This window comes from Triturus cristatus, chromosome 3_1, assembly GCF_964204655.1.
Source record: "Triturus cristatus chromosome 3_1, aTriCri1.1, whole genome shotgun sequence".
Lineage (NCBI taxonomy): Eukaryota > Metazoa > Chordata > Amphibia > Caudata > Salamandridae > Triturus > Triturus cristatus.
This window is the reverse complement of record NC_140583.1, coordinates 855,257,794-855,273,730: the sequence shown is the minus strand read 5'-3', so window position 1 is coordinate 855,273,730 and position 15,937 is coordinate 855,257,794.

Below are 15,937 nucleotides of genomic sequence, written 5' to 3'. Positions count from 1 at the left end.
TTAGCACACATAGCACCCATGGGAAAGAGCGTCAACGTGCTACCACCATATTTGCGCATTATGCATCGTTTGATGCATGAGCCAGACCATCACACACATGTGTATACTTAATTACTCACATATGACACATGTGCAAACAGTTGCAACAGGCCAACAACACCCATCACACAGAACACTGCATTCACCGTTAATTTGAACATGAACTGCACATCCCAAAACAAAAAATTGACAACATTTAGCTCTCGCATCCAAAAAATTATGGCACATCATTGAGTGAGAAAACTTTTTTCTGCCACCTACATTCAAAATGACGGTCTGTCACGGATGTGCAATATCATCATTGTTTTTCATTGTAAAACCTCTAGTGAAATATAGGCAATGAGCAATAGTGTGAAAAAAACAATGCATAGGCTGAAAACATCCTGCATCCACCCAGAAAATAAAGTAATTCAGTAAGGGAAGTGATAGAATGAGTCCTGCATGCTGCAAACCAGGAACTGTAAAGTAATTTTCACTTTCACAATCAGTCCCAATTTTCCAGTCTGTGCTTGGGAGTGGTGTTGTGTGTTGTGTGGATTGTGCTGGGGAGTGTTTCTGGAGTTTGAGGAGTTTGTGTGTTGTGCCTTCTGTTCCTGTTGTATGCCTTTAGTCCAAATTTGTGTGAATTTGTTCTATTTTGTTTTTAAATGTCCTGTTGGGTGTATTCTTTAATTGGAGGTTCGTTTATTTGTTGTTTTGTTACAGGTAGTATTGTTGTTTGTGGGTGGGATCATGCCAGGGTGGAAACATACTCAGCCTTTGAATTCCTCGGAGTTGGTCACTTACCTGTGGCTGGTCTGCCATTACCTGCTGAATATGTTGGCACATGGGGCCTAGTGATACTCGGCTACCCATTCAAGGTCTGGAAGATGAGGTGGGAGCGCATCAGGTAAAAGGTGCAGCAGACCTCTGGCGTGGACTGTGAGACCCCACAATTTATGCATCGCTGGGCAGCGAGTCCGACCTCCTGCAGTACGTGGGCATTGAAGTTGGTGGCAGAACAAGTAAGTAAACATTGTTTCTGCTGCCTTGTGTTTCTCTTTTGACCCCTCAAAGTCATTGAATTAACCTGAGCTCAATCCTCTAGGTAGCTATGGCATGGAGCAGATAAGGCTTAATTTAAGGCAATGTTTAAAGTATTTTTGCAGTATCAAAACAGAAGTAAAGTCAAAATGCAAGTAATAAGAGTCCCAAATCCTATTAGAATAATAGAGTGAAAGAAAATGTAATAAGCAAAACACCACCAAAATGGCAAAAATACAGTAACAAGAACCAGAGATATAATTTTTTTAACATTTAAAGGAGAAACGATAGTCTATGGAAGCGGAAGGCCCGAACATAGGTGCAATTTTTGGCCAATCGCAGTGGAGCCCTAGTCAAATAGAACAAGTGGATTGTCCTGGTTATAGCCTGTAAGGCATAAAGTAAAAAAAAATTGCTAAGTTCAAACACATATAAGGACTCACATTTTGAGAAGAAAAATCATCCTGTAGCAGGTTAACGTTGAAATTGTATCCACCACTGTGGTACCAAAGGCGGAATACTTGAAACAGGTTGGTACCACTAGAGCTTTGGAGATTTCTTGCTGAAAATTTTCCAAGTCCCAATGGAGAATGGGAATATGGCGTTGTGGAACTACAAGTCAGATGCATTTTCCCAGAGATCCCCGTAGATTTTTTCTAAGTTTCCAAACTTTCGTCTGGTGTCCAAGCACTCAGGAATACACTTCTAAGGCCACCAGGACCTCAGGGGACGGTCTTTGAGACTCTCAGGGTGCCAGGCCGAGGTCAACGGCAAAGCACAGTCCAGGTTCGGTTGCCACTAGTTTGCCTTGACACCTTAGGGAAAAGGATTCTTGTAACTTGTTAGCCCTACAGGAAGTCAATCAACTGACTTATGGAGTCCACTTCTTTCTCCTGGGTACAGGCGGGCAGGCCCAATCCTTCAAGGCTCCTCTAAGGTCACAGACAGCAGGCTTTGTCCTCTTCATTTTCGCAGGTGCAGTAAGTGTTCTGAGGAGAGTTCAAACAGGTGCCACAATTTTCTTGGGTAGGAGTGACTCCTGGGCACTCTCTTACCAATGTGGTGAACATTGCTGGGGACACACTTCCCACTATTTTAGCAGTTCCTGTTTGCTTCACTGCAAACTAGCCCAAGATGCCTTGTGCCAGGGCGTGTTCATGGTGGTGAAAGTCTTTGGCCACACTAAACTTGGGCTCTGAGGGCTGGGGGTGCGTGTGAGGTATGTTTGGGGGGGTGTCATAGGGAATACATATATTTGGGATCCGTGCACTCATGTAGTTCTTTTACACTAGTGAAGTCTGACATGTTTTTTATTTTCACCTCGGGTCATTTTCACAAATTTCGTTCGTTCATTTAGAATATGGTTTAGGTTTTTTTGTGAGTCACTCATATTTTTGTGTTGATTGTGGGTCTCCATGTCCCATTTCTAATACCATTTGTAGAACTATTTCAAGAAACATACATTTATAATTTTTGAACTTAGGCATTCTAGTCAATAAATTTTACAAAACTGTAGACTTCATCAGTTGTAATGTCAGATTAGCCAAGCTACTTTATCTAGTAGCCTTCTCAACGTGGCATCATTTTTACCTTAGGTCAAGTCCTATTTCCATTATTGTTCTCTTTCTTAAGGATGGCGGTCAAGCGAAGATTTCTAGCATAGATGATGAGCTTGTTGACTTTTTGGCTCCCGGTGAGTGCCTCACTATTCAGATAGAGTTGGGTTACTACACTAGGACAGATTGTTAGCAATGATCAGGGAAGGCTGATGAGCAGCGTGGTGACATTGGGCTCCCGGTGAGTGTCTCAGCATTACTTTCTAACAGAGTTCCCTACACACTGTGTAACACAAAAAAAGTCTTGTGGCGCCGTGTAACTGTACCAAAATACAGAGTAACTTACTATTACATAAGAGAGGGTTTGATTATCACATGCCATACAACTTAAAAATTCTTGTAAGTTTACCAAAATGCTGTGTGTACAATTGAACCTCTGGGAAGTTGACTTCTTATTCCTAGGCAGTTTTAAGTGCTTGGGTGATTTCTTTTTTCCAGCAAATACTATAGGCCAGGCACCAGAATATATCATAAAACACTATGGCTTTGTTGATAATTCATTTGTAGGTATATCAAATATTGTCAATGTTAAAAATGATTTATGACATTATAAAATGCATTTATGAAATTTGGAAATGAGTTCGGTAATATGTAAATGTAATTATCAGCGAGACTACATTACCTTCTTTTTGTGTTTAACAGGAAACCCCCTGATGAAGGACCAATTGGGGTCCGTATTGCACTGGGGATATGGGGCACGGATGTGTAATACAATTTGGAGAATGTAAATTATGACAAAGAATGAAATAAAACACATGATGATAATTGTTACAAGTGGGAACGAATGATTACTCTTCAATGTTATAGGATATAATTTCAAGAGGTTCAAAACTAAGGGGCTTATTTACAAGCCCGTGCGTCGCCAGAGTGTCATTTTTTTTACACGCTCGTGGAGCAGAGTTGAGACCATTATCTATGAGTCCATGCAAAGCCACCCTGCGTGGTTTTTCGAGGCCTTGTAGATATGATGTAAGGCAACATAGCGCAAGTCACTGCACTGCCTCACACTGCGTCAGGGAGGCGAGTTATGGGTGTTGAGGTGGGTGTTCCCTCACAACGCCCATGGATTTTGACTCATTCCCAGATTTACAGCATAGCATAAATCTGGGAATGCGTCAAAACCATGCACCTCCCTAGGGGAGGCATAACGAGGAGAAATAACTTTGTTTCTCCTTGTTTTTTCCTTTTTCTGTGTGTGCTGCATTCTTCTGCACACATAGAAAGAGGGAAACACCTCCTTTGATTGTTTTTATGCAGGAATGTGTCCCTTCCTTCACACAATCATTCCTACCACATGGACTCCCTTGCACCATGGTGCCATTGTGGGCTCTGTTGGTGCGAGGCTGTCATTTGCGCTTGGATATTCTGTGTCATAGGAAAATGATTAACGTCCTCCCACATCTACCCCTAAAATACAGATAGAAGCAGGCCCTGTATCCACAACAAACAAGGAGACAGACTTTTAGTAGGACAAAAGCAGGGTCCTTCTGCACCTAGACAGAGGATGCAAAAGATTTGTCCTGGCATCCAGTTTCCTACTTTTCATGTGTACCAAAGTTGTTACTTAGGCAGACCTGTCGAGCAGGATTTGACGCAGTTCTGCCAGCAAGTTGGCGGACCCACCCTTTTACTTATCTCAGATGGTCATCTCTGCCCATTCAGGTTCATCTTTCAATCACAGTGTCCTATGTGTGGTTTCGGGGAGAAATATCATACCTCATTAAGAGATGAAGGGGCATATTATCAAGGACGGCGTTAAAATTAAAGCTGGTTTAGCGGCAGAAAACTGTCGCTAAAGCGGAGATAATGGGCTTGATAATATGCCCTGGAGAATTTCAATAGAAGCCCATGTTCACACCAGAACATGGACTTCTTTTGGAATTCTCAAGGGCATATCATCAAGCCCATTATCGCTGCTTTAGCGGCATTTTTCTGCCGCTAAACCGGCGATAATTTTTAACGCTGTCCTTGATAATATGCCCCAAAGTCAGGCTGGCAGAGGCTAATGCTAATTAGCCTTATGTAAGCTCAGGCAGGTCAAAGGAAACTTCCTAAAGGTTGCATTTCCAATATATTTAATAATAATCCTACTTTACCATTATATTTGATTAGTAATAAATATAAAAATAAGTCTTTCGCATCAGTAGCTGGTCCAAGTCAAAAACAATAGATTAAAGTGCATATTCTATACATTAACTTTTTCTATGTGCTGGTTACACTCTGACTAGTGACAATCTCGTTTTGGGCACAGTCACTGGGGATATCATGCCATTTGTAATGTCACACATGTTTTATTTTTAAATATTATGCACCCTGCCTTGTGCATTAGCAGTGACTCATATAATATGTAAAATCAGGTTTTCCTACCCTGAAAAAGGGTGATTTTGATAGGTCGGTATGGCAAAGTTCAAGAGGCTTCTGTCAGGCTATATCAGGTGGACATGAAGTCATGTTTTCCTTGTCACTGTAGCGGATAGAATCAATAGGCGCCGGAAACTACAAGTGGTATTTAACTCCACTCCATGGATATATTTTCACACCATGTGCTATGGCCACACAGGAAAGTTTAATGTGTTAATCATAGTTAAGATTATTTCAACATGTTTTAAAGGGAAGCACAGACACAACTTCCTGGTGAGCTGCAGTAAAGTGCAAAGAGCTCTAAAACCAGCATAGTAGATAAGCCAAAGATTAGGAAGGCATCACACAAAAGATGGTAATGTCCTACAACGCTGTATAAAACTGTGCCTTACATATATACTGCAGCGGCCGGTGCAGGTAAGCACGGTGGAGCGGTTGGGTGGGGTGCTGCAGGGGGATGTCAACAGATGACGGGATAGGAGTTATTTATTTATTTAATTTGCCCTTTTCCGTCGTCTGTCATATATATACATATGTCCTAACTTCCACTGCCCAGCCATTTTCGAAAACTACATCCATGATATGCTGAGTCCTTGCCATACAAAACTTTTCAGCAGCAATTAACCTTCTAAGAAAGTAAGCAAAAAGATGACCTATCCCCTTGTTTTTTAAAGTCCTCAATAGAAAAGATTTCCAGTAATAAATTAGTTTTGAGCATGAAAATAATATTTACAAAGAGCAGAATGTCAACAGAGTGAAAATGAGAAGTTAGTCTACAATTGTGTTCTGTCAGGAACAGATCCAGACACGTCATCCGACATCAAAGCCACAATGATGCTCCAAGCGCTTACTGCTAATTGCATTACTCTGAGGCCTGTTTCCTCGCTTCAATTATTTACAGATAAGGAAAATGGTACCATCCTGTCCCAGAGTAACAGCTAGTTCAGTGGTATTTAATGCAGAGTTCTGTTTTTCCGAAGTTCTATCAGAAGGGACGCGCAATCATTCTTCCAAATACTGTGAAGGGCGTCAGCACCGCTGAGATGTTGCGGGCAAGTTTAATACCCCATACAAAAGAGAAAAGAGAAAAGTTGGATTGATGACAGTAAGCATCTGTAGGACCTTTAGAGGAAGGGTTGCTGTTTGAACCTTAAACATGATTTCACATCGTTTGATGAAAAAAGGGTACAAAAAATATTAGGTCCAGAAGGTAGTAAGGAACAGCTGAGCCAACAATATCACAGCGGGTGAGATGAAAAGCAGCAAATGAGCAAAGTTCTTGTTTTCAGCGCGACCGACAATGCTTCACAGCCTCGGTGCAAGAAAAGTGTCAGTGCATGGAGACATTGTAAGGCAAGAGACGGAAACGCCTGGGGCACAGCCACTGTACAATACACCCATAGACCTAGACTAAAGTAGCGTTTCTGAACTAAACACAGACAGGTGACAACCCTGCTCATTATATTTCATACGCGGAACTTTTCATTTTGCAGACGCTGCTAAACTGTTCCTCTTTGGCTCTGCGTTCATCCACCAAGGCTGACTGCAGCTTTACACGCTGACAGAAACAAAGCAAAAGGTAACACCGCTCTCACGAGGCACCTCATGGAAGGAGAGCGGGAGGGGGTGTCAGGGAAGTGGACGTTCTATGACCTGAAGTCCTAGGTCTGCCCCAGCAGCCATTGTTGTTAATAAAAAAAAATATGCTCGTCCTTTTAGAAGGATCTTCCTTACAAAGTCAGGTAGATAGTGCCCCATTTATGAGGCCCCTTGCGCTGCTGGAACGTCACTTTTTGTGCTGTTCCGTGGCGCAGGAGCCTGCTCCATATTTCGCAGAGGCCAACCCCGAAGGGGGCCTCGACGGCTGGTGGCATGAATGCGATGATGGAAAGTTGGAGAGTGGGCAAAGTGCGGGGGTTATACAAGACAGCACTAAGCCACTTTTTTTTGCTTAATGCTGCCTCGCAAATATCAAACCTTTTAACGCGGTTTTCTGCATTGAATGGGCGTGCAATGGGTGTTGCTGGGGGCGTTCCCAGCAACACCCATGGCTTTTTGACTCTGCCCCATATTTACGGGAAATCCTAAATCTGAGGCAGTGCCAAAAACTTACACCTCCCCAGGGGAGACGTAAGGGAGGCACAACGAGGAGGAATATCTTAATTTCTCCTCGTTCTATGTGTGCTGCAGCACAGATAGAAAACGGAAAAAGCCTCTTGTGATTGTCTTTGTGCAGTAAGGTTCCCCTTCCTGCACAAAAATAATCATTACGGCAAATCAGGCACCCTTGCACCCTTGGCACACTGCAACCCATTGCGCGCCGGCGCAGGGAAAAAGGACAGGAATGTGCCATATCTAAAAGATAGGGCGCATTCCTGCCCTTTTCTTTTGCTTTCAGCCCTGCCCTACGGCAAAACCTCATAAATGTGATCCCTAGTTTGTAAAGACACAGGACCTTATTTACGAGAAATGAATGCAACGTGGTGCCGCAAGCCATTTCACTCCGTGGGCTGCGTTAATTCCGAAGCAAAGGAATGCGTCATATCTACAATGATATGACGGATCCCTTTGCTCTCCCCAGCACTTGCGCACAATTAGCTGCCATCCGCCGATGCAGACACCCTTGCACCATGGTGCAAGGTTGCCTATGTCACAGGGATGATTGTTTTTGTGTATGAAGTGACATCTTCCTGGCAGTGCGATAGGCACTCAGGGATGGTTCATGTTAGAACAAAACTGCCAATAATAGAGCCGGAGAATCAGGAGGGAAATGCATCTTGTCAATAGCGAGAGGGCACATTTCAGAACCCTTCTATCCCACAGCAGCACCCTTGTGACACCATCCATCTTGTGAAAGAAATTGTCTGAGACTGGGAAGGGAGTGTTCTGCAAAAGATATACAAATTTCGGTAAGTAGACTACTTTGTAGAGGGCTGCACGGCCCAGGAGTGAAAGCCGAAGTTTCCTCCACCTCTCCACATCACTGCAGTAGTCCTCCAGAGTTTTTGTCAGGTGTTGTCGGAGAAACAAATCCCGATCCGGTGTCACAGAACTACCCAAATAGCGGAACCCCTGGGTTACCCACCGAAAGGTGCAGCTCCGAGCCCAGTTCTGATCCCCCTCTCCCATGGGGAAGGCCACTGATACAGTTGTTTTTCTATGTTTGTCACCACCAGGAAAAACTTGGCAGTAAGGGTCAACGAAAAGTGCTCAATGCCCACCTCACCAGTAGCAAGGAGGGGTATTGTTTTTTTATTTTCAATAGAAAATCCCACTTTGTTATTTGTTTTTTTAAATAAAAAAATCGCAGTTTGCCAAATGGCTCCGTCATGTTTGATGGAGCCGTCTGGCAAAGTTACAGTGCATTGGTAGGAACCGCCCTTGACAGCAGTTCCTGTGAATGCCTGAAATTTCCACTGGACCAACGGACATTTCAAAATTTGCCAGACCGCCCAAATTTAAATCAAGCCCTTTGTCAGACCAGTAGTCTAATATAGATGTGTTGTGTTATTAAGTTACACTCCTGTACTTTGTGGCAAGAAATGCATCACAGTATATGTTATGGGCAAATGGTGCTGTTTCTATCCCTTTTTTGTGTTGTCTGATCTAACTTCAACAGTTGATATAAAACGAATATAAAAAAAAGTAGATTTTTAAGTTATTTAGTTAATCTTATTGCTAATATGCTTTTGTTTACTTCAGTTATATCACTGTTTGTGATGGCACCAGGGACAAAAGCATATTAGGTAATTTCCTGTGATAAAGATAAAGATATGGGTGCATTCAAACTTTTGTATTATCACACTTCCTTACCCTGGACAATTTCCTTTTTAATTACATTTCTTCAATTTTTTTGTACTATTGAATTTACTCCAACATTGCAGCCTCTTTACCCCATACACAGCATATCCAGGTGCATCTAGTGCCACCAATGGTCCCAGATTGACATTCTGAAAATGCAAGATGTGTGGTATTTACAATTATATGGCGCACCCCTGCCTTTCCCCTAGCACTGGCACTAAATTTAGATGCCTAGCCCAAAATCAGGCACCCTTGCACAATAGTGCAAGGGTGCCAGCGTTGCAGGGAATGATTGTTCATGTCCAATAAGGTGTCCCTTCCTGCACATAAACCATTACTAATGGTGATTTGCAACTTCTATGAGCTCACAAAGAAACATGAGAAACAAGGAGAAATTAATAATTTCTCCCCAGTGAGCCAGTTTAAGAGCAGGTTTTCCCTGGTCTTATTTTTGGCACTGCCCTATATTTACGCCAGCATTGTAAATCTTGGGTAGCATCAAAAAGCAATGGGTATTGCAGTGGAATGCCCACTGCAACACCCATTGCCCACCCCTTTCACAATAAGTGCTGCGTGAATAGGTGCATTATTGACAAGGCGGTGCTAAGCCACTTTAAGTGGATTAACGCTGTCTTGTAAATAAGGAGATGGGGTTAAAAATAGTGATGTTCTGGTGGCGGTAGCCCCTTGTAAATGTGCCCCCAACTCTTCCCAATACACGTCCTGGTCTCAAACCAAACTATCGAAATGTGGCAGTTGGTCAGCATGTAAAGGAACCTTGCAATGGTACATTTGTTTTTCGTTACAGCACACTATACCATAAGATTGGTGAAAAAGTATAAGAAATTAAATATGGAGTTATTGAGCAATATTATTAGCAACGGTACATTGTAAAGCACTTGGGCCACCCGTTGGCTTAATCTAGTTGTTGTGCAACTAAGTCAGGATATTTTTGGAAAAGTATGTAGCAAATGGTGCATTGTAAGCACTTTTCATTTTTATCTCTATTTTAGGTTACCGTGGCCTACCAAGAGGACATTTTCGCAGAATTCTATACTGCAATATTGGATATTGTTGTGTAGCTGTTAAAGAACAAAACAGGAGGCAGCTGAGTAAAGATAACAAACTTTACTGTAGATCAGTTGAAGGCCCCCAAGAGAACATAGCATAAGCATACCTAGGAACCATTATGCATTCAAGCTCCATCAGAGATGATCTCTCAACATTCTACTCGTGAGCTTTTTACATAGAAAACATTCTGAATATTGTATACCAAACCTTCTAACTGAGCAAACCCTCCACATCACTGCCCTTCCTATAACAAGACAGCAAAAATAAACAAGCATTTGCAATGCAATAGGTCTCGCATTATAAAAGTGTGAGCAGTTGGCATTGATAATAATAATGCAACACTAGCTATTGGCATTGTAAACTATGCTATTTATGTGTTTGTTTTATAAAATAGATAAAAAAGGCATTGTCATGAACAATGACAATAGCTGAAACTTTTGCAAATCCGAGACCTATTGCATTGCAAATGCTTGTTTCAGTACTGCAGGCTTTTTAAAAGTTTTAGTCACTTCTGAAAATGAAATCCATTTTATCAGTGTTGCCAGTGCTCCTTTATGTTTAATGCCCTAAATGAAACACAGTGTTCTAAGCAGATTGCTAAACAGCATCTCCAGCCCTGATCACAATGTCTCACTTCATGCTGGACAGTGGGCACCCTGTTTTTATGCAGTGCCAAGACGGGGTGAACTAATGCACAGACTGAGGTCAGTCAGTCTCCGAGGCTCAAAGCATTCCTTGCAACAGTTCGCTGTGTCAAGGTATTGAAATGTGTACAGCACACACTCTGCAACAGCAAGTGGTTTCAACTTTCCCGAGGTGTTCATCGTGTTTGGTGACAGCGTATTTATGCTGACAGCCAAACAAACTGTTTGTGGTTGTGTGTGTGTGTTGTGTGTGTGTGTGTGGTTGTCTGTGGGTGGTTGTGTGTGTGTGGTTGTGTGTGTGTGGTTGTGTGTGTGTGGTTGTGGTTGTGTGTTTGTGTTATTGTGGTTGTGGTTGTGTGTGTGGTTGTGGCTGTGTGTGTGTGTGGTTGTGTGTGTGTGTGGTTGTGTGTGGTTGTGTGTGTGAGTGGTTGTGGTTGTGTTTGTTTGTGGTTTTGTGTGTGTTTGTGGCTGAGTGTGTGGTTGTGTGTGTGGTTCTATGTGTGTGGTTGTGGTTGTGTGTTGTTGTGGTTGTGTGTGTGGTTGTGGTTGTGTGTTGTGGTTGTGTGTGTAGTTGTGGTTGTGTGTGGTGGTATGTGTGGTTGTGTGTTTGTGTTATTGTGTTTGTGGTTGTGGTTGTGTGTGTGTGGTTGTGGTTGGGGGGATTGGGGAGGGCAGAGGTAGGGAAGGAGAATGGAAGGAGGAAAGAAGAGGAAAGGGGACGTAAAATTAGTGAGAAGTGTGCCAGGAAGGCAAAGAGAGAGATAAAGAGAACAGGAGGTTCAGTGGGGATAGATTGTGAGAGAAGAGAAAGTGAAGGGGAAGTGAAGTGAGGACAGCAGTAGAAAGGTGTCGGATTTAGTAGGGGACTCGACAGGGGGAAGGAAAGTGGGGGCATACTAGAGGAGATGAAATGGGATCTAAAGATGATAGAAGGGCGGGGGAGACAAGTGAACATCGATGGAAAAAGAGGAAGATGGAGGGTGGAGACCTAAAAGGTGATAAGATGAGGCAGGATTGGGAGGGACGAGTACAGAAAGAGCAGAAGCTGTGGAAGGAGAGAAAAGAAAATAGAAATAGAGAAGCATGGGGAGGGGGCAGGAAAGAGATGGGGATGTGAGAGAATAAAGAGTGGGAGAAAAGGACCAGGAGAAAAGGATGGAAGGTGGAGAAAAGAGGGGGGAGTGGCTTAGATAAGGGTGAGGATGTAGGTGGAAGAAAGAAACTAAAAAGAGATGGGAGTGGAATGAGACTAGAGGAGAGGGAGGCTGGAGAAGAGAGGGGCAAGCAATAGATAAGGAGGGTGGGGGGAGGCGAGGCCAGAGGAGAGGGAGGCTGGAGAGGGGGCAAGAAAGAGATGAGGAGGGTGGGGGGGGGTAGTGAGGCCAGAGGAGAGGGAGACTGGAGAAGAGGGAGGCAAGAAAGAGATGTGGAGGGAAGCAAGGCCAGAGGAGAGGGAGGCTGTAGAGGGGGCAAGAAAGAGATGAGGTGGGTGGAGGCCAGAGGGGAGGGAGGCTGGAGAGGAGAGGGGCAAGAAAGAGAGATGGGGAAGCGAGGCCAGAGGAGAGGGAGGCTGGAGAGGAGGCAAGAAAGAGATGGGGAGGGCGGGAGGCCAGAGGGGAGGGAGGCTGGAGAGGAGAGGGGCAAGAAAGAGAGATGGGGAAGCGAGGCCAGAGGAGAGGGAGGCTGGAGAGGGGGCAAGAAAGAGATGAGGAGGGTGGGGGGGCAGCGAGGCCAGAGGGGAGGGAGACTGGAGAGGAGAGAGCCAAGAAAGAGATGGTGAGGGGGCGAGGCCAGAGGGGAGGGAGGCTGGAGAGGAGGGAGGCAAGAAAGAGATGTGGAGGGCAGGGAGGGAAGTGAGGCCAGAGGAGAGGGAGGCTGGAGAGGGGGCAAGAAAGAGATGAGGAGTTTGGGGGGGGGTTAGCGAGGCCAGATGAGCTGTGAAGCATCCAGACTGTCCTGAAGGAAATAAGGTGCGAGGTCAGGGTGAGGCCAGAAAGAGTTGAGAAGGGAGTATGGAGAGGGTGAAGAGTAGATGAATATGTGGTGGTGGGGACGGAAAACGTGCTAGAAGCGAGCAGGGAGAGAATAAAAGAGGTGTGGAGAAGAGAAGGGTTTTACACAGGTAGAGGGGTAGAAGGACGCTGCAAGGCGATGAGGACGGATAAGCAGAGGGAGAGAAAATAAGGACAATGAGGCGAGAGTGGAGAAGATAACGAGATACAGATGAGATGATGACGGTGGAGACGAAAACAATGAGATACGGATGAGAGGATGAGACGGAGGCTGGAGAAGTGAAGGGCATGCAGGGCGGGAGAAGGGTGGGGGAGCGAGCATAGGAAAAGGGAGAGAAAAGGATTCCGAGGGAATAGTGGAGAGGAGAAGAGGAAGGCCATGAGGCGCAGAGGGAAGAGGTGAAAGAATGAAATGTGGAAGCATAATAAGGGAAGAAAAGAAAGTGGGGGGATCAACGGTGGGATATTGTAAGAAATGGGTGGCAAAGAGAAGTGATGGGAACGAAGGAAGTGGAGGAGAGAACATTAAAAGAGAGTGCTGCTCTAGAGGGGACACGAGGAAAGGGAGTACAGGGCATGAAAAGGGTGTGTGCACACTTAAGAGTGTGCACCTGAAGATGCGTAAAGGTGGTGAGAGGGAGCAAAGGTAGGGCTGGGGAAGTAATGACGTGGAAGAAGTGAGACGTAGGCTGAGATGGGGGTAGAGGAGTAGGTGCAATGGCATGGTATAATGAGGGGGAGTGACGTAGGAGAGAAGGAGTGTAAGAGAGAGGTTACGAGAGGGACGTGTGGTGGTGTGCATCAGGAGGTACTGGGACAAAGGCAGTCAGAGAATAAGAGAAATGAGACAGACCACATGTAGAAAGAGACAGCAAAGTGGGGAGGATGGTTATAGGATTAGAGGCGGCGCAGGTAGAAATGTGGGGAAAGAGGTGAGACGCAGAAGGACTGCATGGTGCACGCGGGAAGCAGGGGAGGAACAAGGGAGGGGAAGGAAGCACACTAGGTGGAAAGGGGGCAGGAGATATAACGAAAAAGGAAGAACAAAAATGGAGGTTGGATGGGCAAAGGAAGAAAGAGGTGACACGCGAACTGGAATAAATAAAACTAAAAAGGAGGAAACTGGAGGAAACAAGCATTGGCCACGAAAGTCATCACGATCGCTGTGAAAGTGAAAGTGATCGCGATGACGCGCTACAACACGCTTGTTGCGCGTTCTAGCAAGCTGGCTAAAAAGCTGGAGGGGAAAATGCTACCGCCGGCCACAGCTTGCGCGCGCCCGCGCACATGCACTGCAAGCTGGTGCCGGCGGTAGCATTTTTTGAAGCCCTCAAAGGTCTCGCCAGACCAGCACCCTAGCGCTGGGTCAGCCGAGACCTAAAAATGGCTGTCAAAAATGTATTCTTGAGGACTGTTTAAATGGTTCTCATAGGCACTTCCATTTGGGAATAGCATACTCTCATTTTGTCTGTTACTATAACCTTCAAAATCAGAGTAATCACAAGCATCGTTATGTACGTGGTTATTATTCAATATATAATTTTCCTGCCCAAGTTTATGTAACATGACGGAACTATTATTCCAACAGCCCTTGTCTTTCAGAAGTTGCGCATGCTCAAACACTCTCAACACTTGCACAAGTGATGAAAAAAACAAGTACTCCCTTTTGTACTGTTTTTTTTACCCAACACCCCACACAACTCTGCTTGCTCTTCGTTCTCTGCACTTGGTCATGCCAGCTCTTGTCGTTTTCTTGCTTCTTGAGAAACTTTTGTTTTACACACAGACTGCCATCATTCAACTTTTCAACATCAGATGATTTCGTTTTTACCTCCAAATGTTGGAGTAAGTCACACCAAAAGAAAACTGCCTCCATACTTCAGAGGCCTCCTTTCATAGAAGAAAAAAAATCATATTAGTAGCCTGACTACCACACGTAATAGAGGTCCAGGGTTTTTTATAGGGTTAGAAGTAGCAGAGGTTGGTGGGGTGCTGTTGAAAAGGTATATGTAGAGGTAGCAGTAAAATGGTATAGGTAGAAATAAGGGTATTTGGTTAGAGGCAATGGTTGAGGGATGATTGTTTGGGGTATAGGTGGAATACACGCAGTAAATTTAAGGCAGGGATAGCGATGGCAAGGATAGAGATGCAAAGGTAGGGTTTGAGGTACACTGGTGTAGGCAGGAAATCGAGTAATTGTAGGCTAGGCAGGAGTAGAGGCATTAGAACATACGTGGTAGAAGCACTAGGCTATAGGGAGGTATAGTGGCAAAAGAGTAAACATATGAAGAGAAATACAAGGGTCTAGGCTGGTACAAAGTTTTCAATTGGGACGGAGGTAGTAGGGTTAGGTAGTGGTAGAATTACAGTGGTATGGGCTGTAGTAGAGACATTAGGAGATAGGTGAGGATAAAAGTTATAGGGCTTAATTAACAGTAGATGCACTAGGGTGTAGGCAGGAGCATTGACAGTGGTAAAGAAAAAGCATAGATGAGAGAAAAGAGTGGAAAACTGTCAGTCATAAAGGAAGAAAGAAAACAATGTAAATAGGGAGTGGGACAAAGGAGGACAGACAGGGAGGTAAAACCAAAACAAGGAATATATGTAAACCATATACCATTTTATGTTACTGCTTCTCGCACTGCGAGAAAGTAGAAGGGGGCGGGTGGTCCTGCAACAGAGCAGGGGAGGAGTGGCTAGTCCAATGTTGCGGGCCCTGACTGTTTGGTCGGCCCTCTGCGCACTCTGCCTACTGCAGCCTACATGGAGAAAATGGCCTCCCCATAGGTGCCTGGCTGGTCGCCGTTCCCACCAATCTGCCATTGCAGCATTGTGAATGGCTTAGTGGAGGGGAGGGAGGCTGCCTGCTTCCTGCAAGGAGCAGAGAAGCAGAGACGACGCGGGACCGGATAGGGCAGTCTAAGGTAAGGTTTTTTTTTAATATATATAATTAAAAATAACCCCCGTATGATCCCCCTCCCCGCATGACCCCACACCCACGAGGCATGCCGGCCACGACTGCAAAACACACATGCACACTTAGGTTTCTCTAACCCAGCTGTATTGAATAGCCGGGTTAGCGAAACTCCACAGACTCCCTTACCTGAACAAAGCGCTGTTAGGACAGGGAGTCTGTCACGTAGTCACAGTGTCTGCTGGGGCAGGGATGTCCCAGCACCGAGTTGCGATGCAGAAGGCTGCCGGCAGAAGGTAAGTTTAACCCGTCCTGCCTCTGCCAGATTTTGGGGCACCCCCTAGTCTGGTACACTGTAATCTCTAGCCCCATACAATGGTCCACTTCCTTTTTCCACACCCCAAGAGATGGAGGAACATCAGATTTCCATGCCTTGGCTATATTTCTTTTCGCCAG